The 12,481-nt window shown below is 44.8% G+C and overlaps 1 long non-coding RNA gene across 1 annotated transcript; it reads left to right on the top strand.

Annotated features, from left to right (window-relative positions):
* The first annotated feature begins 7,669 nt into the window (after positions 1-7,669).
* LOC117841028 (uncharacterized) lies at positions 7,670-11,491 on the top strand. Its single transcript, XR_004637145.2, has 2 exons — positions 7,670-9,030; positions 11,175-11,491. It is a non-coding gene; the product is annotated as an uncharacterized lncRNA (long non-coding RNA).
* Positions 11,492-12,481: the final 990 nt, after the last annotated feature.

Genomic DNA, 12,481 nt, shown 5'->3' with positions numbered 1-12,481 from the left:
TGCGTGGACGCACGGCCTCACCCTCACGAGATTGGGTAACTAACTCAAGAAAAGAGAGCGGTGAGACAGAGATTGATGTGTGCAAACAATGGGTGACGGTCAGGACGTGCCCCATTGGGTTGGGGGTAAGGAGCCTTGCAAGCAATCGTTTCGTCTGCTCCGGTGGTGCTCGTGAGTGTGCAGAAGTGGTTCGGAATTCAGGGCCGGAAGCAAGCAACTCTGGTGAAGCGTTTGTTGCCCATTGGACACTGTTAGCTCAGGCCTCAAGAGCGCGGCGCGATATTGTTACATTCTAGAGAGAGGCTGCTGCACGCCAGCCTGCCAGTGCCAGGCTACTAGAAAAGTAGAAATGGATCATTTGAACTCCGTAGCTAGTACTCTGGTTCTGGCAGAGTCCAAGCATTGCCGGATTTTCAATCATCGGTTCAGTGGATAAAGCCATCGAGCATGGAGGACAACAGGCAGGGCCTTGTCTTGGCGAATAAACATAGGATCACAAAGGGGGCACCTGCATCTTGCCACTTGCCAGTACCAAAACAAAATTGCTGCCCAGATTCACCACGCCACCAGATGATTCCGGCGAACGACATGCCCTCGGTGCCCGCCTGCCCGGTAGTCCAGTACGTGCACGCCTTGTGTCATCCTACACACACGGCCAAGAAAACGAGAGCCGAGAGGCAACGACGCGTCGAAGCACATACTGGAGCCTTGAGGGCCCTTGAAGAGTGGACGAAATTGTTGGGGGTATCGCCGCTTCAGGCCTGCCGCGCGCCGACGCCGCCCCGGCCGTCGTCTCGCTCGCCTCTGCGGTTGCGCGTGGCTCCCCGTGCCGTCGAGCGACACACGCGACGGGCTTTGCGTGATGTGATCGTGGGCCGCGATGTGTGTGCGGCGGGGCTGGCTTTGTGGGTCTGCTGCGGGGCGGGCCGCGAAGCGTCTTCCTGGCTAAGGCCGTGGGTGGGTGGGTGGGTGGGCTCGTCTCCTTGACAACAGGGTTTTGAGAGAATAGGGCGGCGGCCTCAAAACTATCTGGGCTGGGTTACAAATCAGCTAGTGTACATATATGGGCCAGGACCTCCCAGCCCCTTTTCTCCTTTGTCTGATGATTTAGCGGCCTAGTGCAAGGTTGGTTGGTGCCCACACACGTCTGCATTGACTTTAGAAAAGAATGGAGTCTTTTTGCTCACCAGTGAACCAAAGAGGGGGCTACTGTTTTCGAATCTAGATGACAAAACACCTTTTTCCCACCTCCCTCTAGAATGAGGTCACGAGATGAGGAAACATTTGGGTGGGTGGCGATAATGAGAGCACCAAACGCACATCAGGTTCCCTCCACTGAGGCAGGAATTTATGCTTATTGGCCCTGCTACTCGCAACTGGCGCGGACAAAGACACCAGCGAAAGACATCGACTACAAGACGGGGCTTCGTTTGAGGCTGACTTCTTTTAATTTTGGCCGTAGATAACAAAAATTATCGTGTAAATGGGTGGTGGTGGACAGTGATATGGAACTTCTTTCTTTAAAAAAAGAAGGTATGAAACACAACAGCATCTAGCAGTACATTGTAGTGTGATACAATAGTAAAGCAGTGGTCACATACTACACTATGGGCTAGTTTGGTAGGGCTCCAGCTCCGGCTTCTCTTGCAGTTTCAGTTGAAGCCCTACCAAATAGTTTAGTCAAAAATGACTCCACCCTTGGAGGAATAGAGGAGCTGGAGCGGTTTTACGTGGAGAAGCCGAAGAAAAAAAAGTGACTCCTCCGTCTTCAGCTCCTCCTAAGAGGAGCTGGAGCTCTACCAAATTGACCCTATATCATCTAGCTTATTGAGCTCTACCAAACTGATCATGTATCATCTAGCTTACTAGCTAACATGTTTGTGGTTTGACCTCAGCTAGTTCGATCAGGTGGAACAGGCGATGCCAGTACTCATCTGTCAATAGGATATGGACGCTCCGGCAAGGCTTTTTTGCTACCTTTTCCTCTGTCCCAACTGTTCGTCAACAGTTAGTAGATTGCAACCAAACAAGACGGCAGCGCACTGGCTGGGGGTGGCCGGTGGCCCTGCCCTCCAGTGTCCCGGCCGGGGCACGCAGGGTTAGATCACAATCACACATGCATATATGCATGCGCGCGCGGATGATTGATGCAGACGCAGTGCAGGCATGGGTGCGGTGCCGGCTGCCTGTTGGCTAGCAGCCAGCCGCTGAATCTTTCAGATGCACCAGCTAGCGAGCTATTCGCATCCATGGGGGCCAGCCGCGCCACACCACACCTACTCGCAACTTGCATGGGAGTAGATAGATATATAGATAGCAAACATGATCGGCGCTGTACTGTGCTGTCTGCGTCTGTCCCAGCTCCTGCCAAGTCGCGGCACTGATCGGCCGTCCGCGCCGCGTGCGGCCAGAAACGCCACCGGCACCGGCACCGGCACCGGCACCATGGGTGCGGTACGGCGGTGGCCTGTGCCAGCTGAGTGATGGGGCTGCCCGCAGCGTGCGTACGGCGTGTCGTGCATGGGAGACTCACCTGATCTGGTCAGATCAGGTCTCTCGGGGCGGGGCGGCTAATCGGAGCCGCGGCAGGCATGCAGGTGACGCCGTGACAGCTAGAGCGGTCCGGGCCATGCGCTGCGCTGCCTAGTGTGGCGCCCACACTGGTGTTCGCACCCGCGGCCGGCCAATCACGCGCGGGATTAAAGTAAAGTCTACCCATGGTACACCTGTCGAGTACTCGCCGTGGAAGCGTATAGCACAAGTGCTTATACACACACATACATAGGAGTATGCATACATGTGTCTGCCTTTGAAAGGAATCAGCCGAGAGAGAATTAAAGAGCTAGCCTTTGTTGAAGATGAGAACCCGCGGCTCGAAAGACGGGAAAGATAGCTAGCTCTGGATGGACCACGCTAGCTAATAATCCATTTCAATTGCTGTAGTTTTGAGGAGTAGCTACGGAGAGGACCACCAAACCCATGATACAGCGGGCATCCCGTATGTGTATGCAGTTTTGTATTCGTAGGACGAATCCGACTCCGAGCAAGATGTCTTGGTTAGATACCTCAGGCATGCATTAACTTTTACCAGAGATAATAATGTAAAAGGAATTAGATATATATTTCGATCAAGACAGCAAATTCTATGACGACACCTGTATGTATGTATGTGAGGCTATATCCAGAGGAATCCACGCACAGGTCCTGTGTAAGAAAACAATGCAGGAAACAGAGCCCTGTTGGCAAGGCAACCAACCCCATCTAATCGTACCCCTGCTAGCCAATAGCTGCAGTAGTCATGTTAAGGCCTACAGCTCAGATTTGTTAGATCTACTACTACTACGTCAGTTTTGTTTTACTCGTCGTTTTGGATATCAACACGACCTCCGATGGATGTTGGCGCAAATTCCAACACACGAAAGCATGAGGGCGTGCGGGTCGCGAACAGACCGATTAGGAAAGATGCTGCACAGGCCGGTCGGACCGGTCAGCAACCTGATCAGACCGGTTTCCTAGGGTTTAGCCTAAATCGATCGTTCAAGAGGATAACTACCATGTTTATGTGATGGAGGACAGCTAGGTTTACGAGCAAACCGGCAAAGGGATAACCAACGCACTTACGTGGTAAAGAACAACTAGATTACGAGCAAACTAGCAAAGGCCGTCGATGCTCTTGCCCGGGAGGGACCCCATCAAGGCGTGGACGTCGCTGGCATTCCCTAGGTCGATCAGCAAACCTAGGACGCCATCTCTGGTTGTGGAGATCAATAGATGAACATCATGGGGTTGGGAAAGGAGTTTAGGAGATAAAAAGTAAATGCATAGTAGATTGATTCGATTGGGATGCCCTCAATCGGCCCTGGTCCTTTATATTTATAGGGTGGAGAGGTCTTGCCCCAGTAGGAGTCGAAGATTATACAAAGCCCATGTCAAAATACAACTCCTAACTCGGATTAGGCTGGTCAAACTGGTCAGGCTGCCCATCCCAATTGGTCTGACTGGTCAGCACAGGGTTGAATCTGCCAGAGAGCCATAACTCTCTCATTCGGACTCCAAATTAGACGTTCTACATATGCATTTTGATCATCTCGATGAGATCTACACAATGGTGAGGTCCAATCATAGATTTGACAATGTTTGTAGAACCAGTCTGACCGGTTTTAGACCAGTTTGCCTAGATTCAAACATCAAACTCCTATGATGCTAATTTTGATCTCGAACCATTTGACCATTAATTTTCTATGCGTCTACGCAAATCAGTAAAAATATAGTCATTGGAAAGTACTCCCTCTCTCCACAAATCTAAGGTCCACTGCGCGGCCCTCAGAAATTTCAATCTTCGTAACATCTGATCAACAACTAGGCTAACTACATTATGGGATTAATGATACAAAAGTGATATCACTCATTTTTGTTTACGTTCAAAATATCATGATTCTTGTACTAGCAATAGTACATTACAAGAGAAACTTATTGTGTCAAAGTTCAACTTACAGCATCGTATTCGTATCACATATATCAAATACACCTTATATTTCCACTACAAGGGTGACAATCTTCCCCAACAGTTTTGTTTTAAATGCCAACAATTTGTGTGTTCTTATGTTATATTGATTATGTACACCAACGTACTGTTTGTAATATGTTTGCTAGGAATGATGTTGTTGCATTGGCAATTTTAGGTAAAGCTATTAAGAAAGACAACAAAATATACTTAAAAAACTACTGGCGACTCAACAAAATTACTGATGACTACTAAAACTGTTGTCCATGCACAAAAAAGTTAACTATTGGGATACGAAGTCATATTGCTTCCATTTTACAAGTCCCAAATTTTTCATGTACATTCGTGGTGAACGTTTATAGAGTTCGAGATCGAATCACTTCCTAAAAAACCATTTTGAGAACAGAGAGAGTAGAGTATACTCTGGTTTAATTAATTCCCCAAATATGCACAAATAGACGCATCCAGTTTGAGATTAATTGCTGGGTTTGGGTTCTCAATCTCTGGTTTCCCATGGAGGGCAAAGAAACGGCTGGGGTACTATTAGCTCCGACCCGGAGCTAGCACAGCCATCCAAATCGCTCGGCTAGCTGTACCAGCGCAGCATTTTGACCCACAAATGATTGAAGCCCTATCTTGTGCACGTTACCTCACCAATATTTTTCTATTCAAAAGTGGTCGTGTTAGTTCGTCCTACCTTAAACAACACGATCATCGTAGGATCGCTCAAGCTCGATCGGCAGCTCGCTCTCATGTGCTCGTGAGCGTGATGTTACAAAAAAGCTTCGAAAGAAAATTAAAGTAGCTAGGAAACATTAGTACATACCAGTAGCACTACTTTATCTATCCCAAATTCCTGATCGACGAATTTTAAATCCACAATGGCAAGTTCTGCTCCAATGATGGCTTAAACAAGCGATTAAACCGTAAATTATGGCAATGTCGCCGGATTAAACTAGTAATTTTTGCGAGGCTCGACCAGTCCCTGGTCGACAGCTAGCTCTCCTGGTTTTTTCCGTGTTCTTTCCTCGATGCCCCCCGGGGCTTATCTTTTAGGCAGTGCAACATGTGTAGGACTGTAGTAGTACAAAGACTGCAGCAGCGTACAGTATGGCAGTGTCCTTTTTATTGTGTGCTCCATATATGCAGGCATGTGATACCCGATCGCCATTAGGAACAAACCAAAATAGGAAAGCCTAAAGGAAGCAGACGGGTGGGCTTACCTATTAAAGGCTAGCTACTCGAGAAATGTGCTCTTGGAAAATTCTGGAGCTACTTGCTCGCTGTACCAAAACAGCGTGGATCAAACAGTAGACCATAGTGTGGATATATAGTAGCTCATAATTGGAACAAATTGTTGGTTAATTAAACAGTCCCTCCACTTAAAATTGTAGTGACAATTTTGTTTCATTAGCAAATCTTTAATCAACAATATAATTTCAAATGGTGAAAGTAGTAGTAGTATTCCCTTCTTCACTCACAAATAACTATTCATATACAAAATATAGCAAGGTTATAATATTTTAAAAAATAATTATTTTTAATATTTTGACAACTTGCATTTGAAGACAAATCTAGCTATCATTTTTCAAAATTTAAATCAAAATATTAAAAGAGATATTGGCAGTTACATTTTAAATTTATTATTTAATATAAAATTATGGTTATTTTTTATGGAGGGAGTAAAAAGAATACTCCTAGCAAAATTTTAAAAAAACTTCAAGCACACCTATATAAGGAACAAATTATGAAACCAAGATAATTTAAGACCACTTCCAAGAGAAATCACATAGATGGAGTTTAAATTCCTACTAAGTTTAATAATTTTGGATTTAAAACATGTTTTTCCAAACATGCAAAATCCTAATATTACTGAAAAAATGATATTGTTCTATGGAACATCAATGTGTATCTTATGAAATTTATATAAATGTATTGTTTTTTAATATATAGAGAAAATCTGTCATTATAAAAAGTTCCATCTAGCCATTCCTTGTTTTTGTTTTCGAGAAGAAAGCAATATATATATATATATATATATATATATGCAATATCTAGAAACCTGATCAATTTAGTAGTAAATATAGCACGTGCATGGCATGCCTTAGATTGGGGGTTACTTAATAGATACATTGAATGATCATCCTTGACATCATCGATAGAGCGAAATGAAGTTTTGTCATAATGAAATGAACTACAACTTGAAAAAAACGTTAGTACAATTCGTGCAAAAAAGGACTAAAAATGCTGCAACAAACAATTCCTTTCAAATACAACGACAGCTGACAGTTGATTATAGACTAAATTTAGTCATTGAGATGGTGATGATTGAAGTGAAAAATGTGAAAAATCTTTCGAAAAAAGCAACTGAAGTGAAAAATGTTAAATAAAACCTCGCATTATGGCCAGCCAGGGATCGGAGTACAATCCCACATGTACTAGTACGGACCACATGCATGCATTTCAGCATTTCCGCCGCAGCATTACATAAAACTACCTCACCACAACTCTAGCTGATCCATCCAACGACCACGGACGACGCCCTTTGCTTGACGCTTACCTACATGTGATGCTCGGTGCAGTACTACTCCACTTGGCACTGACCGGAAGATAAGGGCGGACATTTGTACGAGCCGTGTCAGGCATGCCGGCCGGGCTGTAGCAGCTGGGTCACAGTCATCACCAGCTTTTAAGCCCCGACCTCGTCACGCGGCCAGAAAAGGGAAAACCCCTCTGGCGCGTGCGGTTCCTTTAAAAGGCCGGCCGCTACACCAGCCGTGCTCCTCGGAGTAAAAAGCATGCGGCGGCCGGCGGCAGCAGCAACAAGTGTGCCGCGGATCCTGCCGCAACGCCTCCACGTTACCAAGATCAGCTGCTGCTCGGACGCTTGGACGACGACCACCATTACCAATTTACCCCAGTGGCCAGTGCCGAGGCCGGCTGGCTGGCTCCCAACCCATGGTCACAAAAAACCAACGGGAAAACACCAGAGGCGAGCGAGATTTCTGGCAAATTAAGATCACATCAGGGATGCTCCTCGCCTCGTGTCGCGCCGAGGGGCCACACTGGCCCCGGCCCGGCTCGGCACCGTACCGGGCGCGGCGCAGCTTTAATGCGCGCGCGCGGGGCCTATTCGCTTGGAGAAGAGGACGGAGGACGGGAGGAGACCGCGGGAGTTACCCAACCGACGCATGCCCGATTTTAGAAAGAGCCGAAAATTGTAGCCCGATGGCCGCCGAGCGCCCACCCTCTCGATCTGGCACAGCGCAGCGGCGCCGTACCGCATCATTGCACACACATACACCGTAGCCCTAGCACTCTAGCAGCAGCCAAGTCGCCAGCCCGGCACGGAATGTTCCGGCTCAGCCCTCCGTCCCGTTGCGCGAGCCGCGGCCGGCCGCCTATATAGCCGCCCCGGCCGGCGCCCTCATCCCTTGCCTAGCTTGCTCTCCCCGCGGCGCCCATCCCTCGCCAAGCCCATCGTCACCTCGGTCGGCTAGCTGATGGCCGGCGGAACCTGCTAGCTCGCGAGCTGCGTGCGGTGATCGCGGCGGCGGCGCGGGTGCTGCAGGCCACGCACAGTCGCACACGCGGCCGGCTACCGATCGGCGGGCGGCGCGGGCGGTGACAGAAGAGAGTGAGCACACGGCCGGGCAGAACGGCACCGGCGGAGGTGCCGTCGCGGCCGCGTGCTCACTGCTCTATCTGTCATCCTCCACTCCCCCTCCCTCTCTCTCCTCCGGCCGCCTCGCCGATCGGAGCCGCCGTGCGCCTCTCCCCGCAGTGGATACACGCGCGGCCGCCGCCGTGATCACCGCGCCGGCGCGGCTGCAGGCACGCTGCTCGCCCGTTGCCCCGGTGATCTTTCATCTCCTTTTGTTCTTGGTGTCATCTGTCATTGTATGCCGCCAGAATTGCCACTACGCCGGCCATCGGAAATTTCTATTTCTGGGCGGTTCGTACGTACGGCCTCGCGGTTGGATCTGAGCTTTTTGGGCGCGCGCGTGTACCTTCTTGCACGGATTCCCTCCCTTCGCCTCGTACGAACAAGCCGCCTTTGCTGCGCTAGCTGCTTGTTCATCTTTCCTAAGGGGACAACCGTAACCCTGCCACCGTCAGCTTCTTCTCGGGAAGGTAAATTCTTTCACACTGCACTGCTGTATGTCCATCGGTGTCGAGCTCGTCTGGTTCTTCAATCAATAATGTTCATCGATCGATAGGAAGGTAAGAGAAGGAAATGAATTGAAAGAGACCAGCTGCTTCGATTATGTGGATTTTGCTAGTAGAAAATAAATTGTATGCGGGTGTTGACCAGATCTGTTTCTTGCTCTCTCCTTAATTTTGAGATGAATGTTAGTTTCTTCCCCCTTTAATTTTACCAGAACGCCATCTCCATGGATCTCCAGAACTCGATCCAGATTTCTTCGTGGCAGAAAGAAGCCCAATGAGAAGAAGGCCAAAGCTACACGGAAGCACACCAGTCGTCTCTCCGTCTCAGATCTGCTTATCGCATTCTCCTTTGTCAGGTCAGTGGCATAATTATTAGCAGGAGATTGCTAGCGCTGCAGATCCTGTTCATGCTGTCCTTTTGCTCTGCATTTTTACACGTGCAAGCGCATTTGTAAGCTCCAGCTTTCTAAAGAATGGTAGGCACTAGGTTGCTGTACAGACACTGTTCCATTCGTGACGTCTCGTACTTATCTCTTCAACAAGAGCTGTGCCCTACTCATCTTCAGAGTTCTTCCTTCCTTTCTGAAAATTCTTGACAGTTAACAGCTGTGCCTGTGCAGAACCTATGCGTTTCATCATTTTATAATGGATGGAATGCTTACTGCTTGTTAGGCATGTTTTCCTTCCCTCATATCCATCTGGTATTGTGTCTAGCTTACTGGAAAAAAAAGATACATACAGATCATAATGCAAATTATATACCGTACTTAGGACTATTGTATTTGATGGCAGCTAGGTCTTATATACAGGAAACTATGGATAGATATGTACCTCTAAGTTTCCATGCAGAGTGCCATTTCCAGGTTCAGTATGTTGTTTTTCTTCTTTTGAAACGATTTCTAGTTTAGCACATTATGATAGTTATCATCTGATTCTCCATGATGGATCAGAATATTACCTTCAGATCATTTATCTCAGAATTAACAGTTACTTGATTGGTGATGTTTGGACATGAAGAAATTAACACTAATCCAGGTAGTACATACTCCTCACCGTAGCTGTGTGTGTTTTTAGTAGTTAGAATAAGACGACTGCTGACGAGTCACCTGTTCGCTTCAGCTTATTCAACCAGCTTATCAGCCACCAAACAGTATTTTCCTCTCACAACAAATCAGCCATTTCAGCTTTTCAGCCGGCTTATAAGGTGTCATATATATAAGTCAACTGAGATGAGAGTTAATGGTTTCTGTACTGTTCCTTTTCTCCTTCAGAAAATCCAGCAACTGCAACGCTATCATATATGAAACAACTTAGACATAGGGTATTCACTTGGAAGGTGGAGATTGCTCTAGGAATCTTATACAGTTAACTTTAATTTGAACTAATCCTGGGTTAAAATTTATACTATTCAGACATGCATGCCTTAACTAACTTCTGCACCATGATAAAGGATTTATTCATTTTATACTATCTTTTTTGGGGGGAACAAATCTTCTCACTTTGACAAGAAGACCTTATCATGGTGCACAAGTTATATGATATTGTATGACTTGTTGCTTCAGTTCACTTCTAAGGTTGTTCATCGTATCTAGCAATATTACTTTTATGGTTTATGTGTTATGAATGGCTTGAGCTGACAACTAATTAACACCAATTTATTTTTACATAAAAATCATAATCTGCCACTCAAAATGGTGATCTCTCAGCATACAATGTGCTTACAATACTGTGTATATAGCACTTAAACTTGAATAGTTACATCCATAAATGATGGCCATATATATACATATTTTTTGCAGCAATTTTAACATATATTCTACACTCATGTGAAATAATTTTGTTGCCTTGATCTTGACTGTTCAAACATACAAATATTGTGATTTGGTGCTATTCCTTTTCCTTTATGTGAAGATGCATTGTTATTGTAAAACCGTACACACATTTGTTCATAGTATACTAGTTTGAAACCAGTTTGAATTTTTAATATATTCATATTGTTTAAGGTGACAAGCTGAATCGACTTTCATTTCGATAATTAAGCCATGGACTTAATTACATCATTCTCCTCTAAATCACAATGCAATTACGAAATGAGTAGTTTATCAAGGTAGTATATGTATCTAATTATTGGTATAATTATTGGTATACTTGATGATGCATGTAACACACTTTAGAGTGGTATAATTTGAGGAGGACATTTTATTCTAGTGTCTATTACAGATTTAGAGTGGTATGTGTACCCTTGGATCTCCGTTCACTACATGCATAGAGTATATATATATGGTTGATTCTTAGAATTATTATTTTTTGAGGGGAGATGCTTAGTATTAATATTAATATATTATCATGTTGCTTAAAACCCTTGAATTAGATTGACTTTTGATCTTTGTTTACGTTCATAACGTGATGATCATTTAGTCTGGTTTTGCATATGTTTCTTCATGTTAATCAAATAAAATGATGAGTTACTTACCAATTATCCTTATTTTCATAATGGCAGAAACTTTGTGTGTACATGTTTGAATGCAAACATGGCACTTTGAAACATGGTGCATGTGTGGAGCTTATTGGGGAGCCAAACCTTGGCAACTGGTTCATCAGCAGGCAAGGGAGTGATGTAGCAGCGTGTGTAAATGTGGCTTGCTGTGGGGTGCAATGGCAGTGACCATATAATTACACATCTTGCAGGCACAGAGCCGGTGTAATGTCGATTGACACCAGCATCACTATAATATGTAACAAACATAAACGTTACTGAGTTACACTACATTGTTGAAACATACTTCGTTTAGTTGCATTCAACTTATCGAGATTTAATACTGGTGCCGTGAAAATTTTATACTATCCTGTTTATTTTTCAGCAAGGCTCCATATAGCAGGATTCTACAAAAAAACATTACTTAAAATATGTGAAATTTGTGTTTCTTTGTTTGAAATTTGTGAAATAGTTAAACGGACAGATTGTTGGCAAAATCAATTAATCAAAGATGATGGGGGAGACCGGAGAGTAACTAAAAATCTGCACAAATGGCACCTTAATTGATATATGCTTGTTCTGTTTAATTGTATCTTAGATCTCACTCAGGCATTATATTCCAAAAATTTGTAAGTTGTCATTAGAGTCAGAAATCCTATGCATCTTTCGGAAGGATTGGTTATGTAACTCTAAGGGGACGTTTGGTTTCTCGAGGTAAAGTTTAGTCCGTGTCACATCAAATATTCGGAGGCTAATTAAGATAATTAAATATGAGTTAATTATAAAACTAATTGCACAGATGGAGGCTAAACGACAATATGAATCTGTTAAGCCTAATTAATCCATCATTAGCAAATGGTTACTGTAGCAGCACATTAGCAAATGGTTACTGTAGCAGCACATTATCAAATCATGGACTAATTAGGCTTAATAGATTCATCTCGCCGTTTAGCCTCCATCTGTGTAATGAGTTTTGTAAATAGTCTACGTTTAATACTCCTAATTAGTATCTAAACATTCGATGTAACAGGTGCTAAAAATAAGCAAAGGGAACCAAACGCCCCCTAAGATTTCTGCGGATGTGACGGACAGATGCGATTCAATTGGGCTGGAGAGATGGAAGTGGTTGGCTCTTGTGGGATGTGGTAGGAATAAGTTTGAAATGCTCACTTAAACATAATTTTATCTTAAATCCTTTTTTAATCCATTTGATCCATAATGTCTACTAGAACGAATGCAATACAGAAAGATCCAATATGAATGTAATATTTATTATTTTTCATAGTTCAACATTTTTAGTACACTACAATATTTTGGATATATCATTTCGA

Source organism: Setaria viridis, chromosome 1 (assembly GCF_005286985.2).
Source record: "Setaria viridis chromosome 1, Setaria_viridis_v4.0, whole genome shotgun sequence".
Taxonomy (NCBI): Eukaryota; Viridiplantae; Streptophyta; class Magnoliopsida; order Poales; family Poaceae; genus Setaria; species Setaria viridis.
This window is presented reverse-complemented; position numbering and strand designations above follow the sequence as displayed.